Source organism: Rhea americana, unplaced genomic scaffold (genome assembly GCF_003343005.1).
Source record: "Rhea americana isolate MKP2758 unplaced genomic scaffold, rheAme1 scaffold_6, whole genome shotgun sequence".
In the NCBI taxonomy this organism is placed as follows: domain Eukaryota; kingdom Metazoa; phylum Chordata; class Aves; order Rheiformes; family Rheidae; genus Rhea; species Rhea americana.
The window spans coordinates 1,561,143-1,566,724 of NW_028186756.1; the positions used below are offsets into that span (position 1 = coordinate 1,561,143).

At 40.2% G+C, this 5,582-nt stretch overlaps 1 protein-coding gene across 1 annotated transcript in view; it reads left to right on the forward strand.

The window, feature by feature from the left end:
• The window catches only part of LOC146587330 (ras-related protein Rab-39B-like), a 266,005-nt gene that overhangs the window by 53,284 nt on the left and 207,139 nt on the right, over positions 1 to 5,582 (forward strand). The gene's annotated exons all lie outside the window — the stretch shown is intronic.

Here is a 5,582-nt window from a genome sequence, read left to right on the forward strand (position 1 = left end):
GCCGTTGGCTCCCTCACGGCGGCGGCGGGCGCGACCTTATGCGCGGAGCGGTAACGGCGGTTCTGAGCCCTAAATAACCCGTCGGCCAACTGCCGCTGAAGCAGCAAGGAGCCCTTGTAAGGCCGCCAGGCGCTTTTTTTGCGGGGCCTCTTGGGTTCTGAAGGCCCCCGTCCACGTTCTCCACGTTAAAAACAGCCCCCAAAGACCTAGAAAGTTGGGTCGCGGAGGCGAGCCACACACCACTTGGGTCTTTGGCCCAAGATCTAATAGACATTTTATTGCTTTTCTTGGTGCATCCAAGCTCTCTTACTTGGCCTTGTGTAGCAGCATTGGCTTCTCTGGGACTGCAGAGCTAGAAAAGGACATTATGGTACTACTGTATGTTGTAGAAAGGTTCCTTCTGCCTCTCTTGGTAGTTACAGAGAAAGAAGAAGAGTCCCATCAAAACTGCTTTTCTCTTGCAGATTTTGTGTTTTATCTTCAGAAGCAATTTCTATTAAAAGAATAAGTATAACCTCCCTTGTTGAATCCACTGCATGTTCAAATGAGGAAATTAAATTTCTTCTTAAGTTCCTCCCTGTAATTCTGTTATATGCCTACTCCTATGTTAGGTTGTTGAAAAGCTTCATGAGAAACCTCTTTGTATCGGCACAGATTGTATCGGGGAATCTGAAAACCTGTTTATCCACAACCACATTGACCTGGTTTTGAGGACATGGTCTTGTTTATTTAAAATTACAACAAAGAATCAGGCAGGACAGAAGCTGGGTGACGGATCTAACCAAAGAAGGGAGGGAGAAAATGGTAGTTTACTATACACATATATTCACTCATTTGCCATTTTCCTGAGAGCAAACCAGAAAGCAGTTGCAGCTTTTGCCAAGTGTGATAGTGGTTTCTGTGATATGGAGACCTGCCCATTAGAGCTGGACTGTTACCAACAATATGCTTCGAACAGCGACCACTCATATGTTAATGGTATCTTATGAGGAGAATTAAACAAACAGTTTAGAAATGATAGGCTCTGTAACTCACTAGCAATCCCCTTGATCCTTCCAGGCTGGCTGTTTTCGTACCAGCTCATTAGGTGGCTAAAAATATGACCGAGGTTTAAAGAGAGCTACAGAAATGAGCAGGGACTTGTGCCTAGCAGAACTGTTCTGGAGCAGAAATTCAGGAGTCCAGGTTGTGGGATTTGGCTCACTTACAAGGGTCAGCTGGTTTTGATTTTAAAAATTTTCCTCAGGAAGCTCTCTTTTCTTCTCATCTACATAAATAGCAGCTCTTACAAGGATAGGAAGAGACAGAAAAAGTAGTTTTGAAGAAACCTTCTTACTTAGAACTTGCTCCTCCGCCTATTACATTGACAACCAGTGAGCTCTTTGACTTCAACGAAAGTGTGTTTGAGTTTCCAGGCCAAAAAGGGAAATTGTCCTTTTTCGTCATCTAGCAGAGTGAGGAAAGGTGGGTTTTGCAATAAAACAAAGTCCGATTGCATCAATAATATGATAGCACATTCCTGTACATCACAAAAGAACTGTTATAATTTCAATTTATGATTCCAGTCTGAACAGGACACCCATCCCCATCCTGTAAAGTAAATGTTCATTTCTTATATTCTCTACTGTGCCATGCATGCATCCAAATGGAAGTTGTGACATTGTTATTCTTTTGGCATTATGATTTCCAAAGACTGTATTCCCCAAATGACTGAGGAATTACTGTAAGAATCATTAATGATTTTTTAGTCAAGTTTTGAGGCTCCAGTGAGGACAAGTTCAATTGTACAAGACTCTGCATGAAAACTTAGGAAGAGACATTCTCTCTCATTCAGGTGTTACGTTCACAGCAAGTGTCTTCGGATCTGTTTTTATCTTAAAGACTGGTATAAATTTATCCCTGAACATGTGCATACAGTAACATATGCTATGGAAAGCATGACAGTGCAGTGGAACTATTAGCAGTCCTGTGATCTGGGGTGGAGAATATTCTGAATGAAGGATTTCTATAACCCTAAGGGCTTAAATACATTAAAACATGGTCACTGCTATTAAAATACTGAACACTTCCTCTACAAGAAAAAGTTAGGCATCTTTAGCTCTGCTGGCAGCAGGCAATTTCTAGCTGCCTTATTTTTGCCTTAAGACTTGTTGTTTCTGGAAAAAATAATCTTGATTCTTCAAAGCCTGAGGAAACATCAGAATGGTAAGAAAAGAAGAGATGGAAAGATTAAATAAGCATTATAAATATGTCTAAATCTCTTACGGCTTGTCTAAACAAGGAAGCTCTTTCAAAATAAGTGAACCTGTGAGTTGAAGCACAACAGCTATTCCCCACCCCCAGCCGGGACTTTCTTATTTTATTCTGTTTCAGAAAGCCTATGTTTCACCTAAGTGCCTGAGTTGAGAGTTTTCCATTGGCTATAAATGCCTCTGTCTTTACTGAATTGGCTGGTCAGGCCCAAATACAAGTTCACATTTCTCTCTGTAGTCAGGCCAGTAGCTTGCTCCATATTCAAGCCATACTCAGTGTCGGTGGCTGAAGATCATGTCATTTAGCATGAACTTGTGCACAGGCTAACACAAGAAAATGAATGCAGTCTATAGAATTTAAATGCTAGATAGTATGAAACAGGCAGATATTTAATGGCATTAAGGTCATCAGAATGCCATGCTTTATAGAAGTGCCTTGTTTCAGGTTAATGGAGTCAGCTTCCAAAGCACTGCTATTGTGGAGCAGAGATGCACGTGAAGAGCTAGGTAATAGCTCTTCCTTAATGATTGCTTATTGAGTACTTGTGTAATTCTTATCCCAGCCAACAAGTTATACAGAGAAACTGAAAAGTACCCTGAAAACTTCCCACATGTTTTATGAAAATAGTGTGGTCAAGAAGTCCATGCTGTCCTGACAGAAGGAAGACTAGAGATAATAACTCAAAGTGCATATACGTCAGAATACCACTTGTGAAAGAGTCTATAAATACCCCCATATCAGGAGAAGCATCTGTCAGAAACTGCTGCCTTTTAGGCATTGAAGTTACTCTGCTATGCAACACAATATATATACAGTAAACCAGGTACTTGCAGAACACCTTATCCTCCAAGTGCATTGATTTCTAGTGAGAAAAATACTTGCTACTTTTCATACTTACTATAACACAGAAATGCTTCATAAAGAAAAAATAACTAAAAACAAATTGAAGAGCGTCAATTCAGCCCTGTACTTCTTCGGGATGTTCCGCTCTATCGCTAAACACCTCTTTCATGCTACAGTTCCCAGGACCTGTGGGCAAAAAAGGAATTCTTGTTGGTGCACAAGGTATAAAAAGAGGAGGAAATCAAGCTAATCTGGTCCATCATCTAGTCATTTTAAGGTACAAGTCTGCATTTTTGCTATAATGCAAAACCTTATCCGATTAGTAACAGAATGTTTGGGTGAAACACTACACCCTTAGAATCAGACAAGGGCAAGGAATTAAGCTCCCACCCACTAAGGTGGAGTGACAAGGTACATTCTTCATCCTAGATTAGAGACGTATTTACAGAGGGTTGTGCTGTGACACCATGACAGATGCACAATTAGCTACACAAATTGTTGCACAGAAATTTAATTGAGAGGTGGGTACATGGACTAAAAGGAGGGCTGGAATGAAACCTTACCTACCTCTCTGTCAGCTCCCTAATGCCGACATGCGTGATTAGTCTCAAGGAGACAAGGGAGGGTCGATGTTTTTTAGGGCTGACATTTCTCTCATTTCTCTCTCACCTCGCTCCTGCAGTGCCATAACATGAGCAGAGGTTTTGTGTGTTTCTGGAGGAGTCATTCAAGCATGTAGAGACTAAAATCCAGCTTGTCCAGCTTGAATCCAGTTCATTGCTTGTGTGGTTCTACCAGGAGAATGACAGCAGATTTCACATGAAGTAGCTGGCAGTTCTTGCATTTACACCAAACAGGTACTTTCTCATAATGTACCTTGCCTCTCTGTCTCTCTCTTTTTACTCCTCTCATGTGGAAACAGCACAGAAACAGCACATCTTTCACAATTTAGTTTAGCTTGCAAATCTTTTTTCTTATCCATTCTTCCTGCACCTATGGACTTATGTTCATATTTTTATGGATGAAAAACTGGAAATGATATGTTCAGTTTACTTCTTGGGTCATTCATCATGCTGCCTAGTGTTTATTATAGGACAAGTGATTAGGGCTTTTGGAGAAAGGAGACAGGAAACAGACTCCAGACATTGTTAGCATATAAATAGCCTTGGGGAGGTGGTAGTGGCAGAGAGAATGGGACATTTCTGGGATTTTGCCATAACTGAATGACACAGATGGTTTTCCAGTAAAATGAATATTTTGGTATTGAGTAGTGAATGTGCTTCAGTCTGGCAGCACCTACAGCCCCAAGAATGCAGACAATTTAGAAGTAGGTTTGTCAATAAATACCATCTGTTCAACATCATTGAATCCAAAATATTGCAAAACCTGCCTTAACAGTGACTGCTGGTTTGGTAGACATAGGTGAAATGAAAATCACTGCTAAATGCTTTTTGTAAATAGTGTGATTCTGATTTCCAAAGAATAAAACTTGCTTAAAATCAAACTTGTTTATTCCAAATATAAGTCTGAGAAAACTGATGCAGTTAGCTTCTTTTGCTGATGGACATAAGGCATCTCCACTGAAGTGCAACAATAAGGGTGCAGAAGCTGCTTATCACACAGTAGCTTCTGTAGCTTGGACAGTTAAATATCTGAAAAACTTCTTGCTACCACTTCTCTCAAGGGAAGGAAACATGTAATCCTGTGAGGAGCAGAATGAGTAAAGCCTGGTATCCTAGTTACTATGACTGGTGTTTTAAGGTTGATTTCCTCTCTGAACAGGCTGATACCTGATAAGAGGTGAGTTCCTGCTGCAGCCTTTCTTTCTGTAAAGACACTGATAGTCATTTTGTCTGGCTCCCTACATTCCATTCAATTCACAGAAACAGATTATCTTTGTGATCTTTACTCCTRTTAGATTTTGCTGAAATTGGCTAATGGACTCAAAGGCAAACAGAAAATAGAAATAAGGTTATTTTCTAAAGAGTCTAAAAAAATTGTATAAATGAATTTTAAGATTGTTAACTGCCTAGTTGACTAATTCTTACCTGTTCAGAGACATGAAAGRAAAAAAAAATCATACTGTTGTCCAGCTTCGATTTATGGCTATGATCGTCAGGCAATCTGTTTTAAAGTTTTTCCTGTGATTCCACCAGCTGTGAAGGAAGGAGTGGTGAGGATGCAAAAGCTAATTGTCAGCTTGCCCTGTATGAAACCATGAGAAGTCACTTAAGGTTCAAGAAATGCAAAAAACATAGCATTTTGTTCTGCCTTTGACCTTGGAACGGTCCTAAAGGGCTGTTCATAGGCTAGAGAAGATGAATCTTCATTTCCTTCCGAAGACTGAATTGTAAAATGTGGATAAGAATTTTAGCTACGTAACTGGGACTCTGTATGACTAAATTCGTCCAAATCTTGCATAACTGCAAAATACTAAAAGATCAGATCACGAGTCTGTCAGTGGAAATTGCATGGCTGAAAACTCA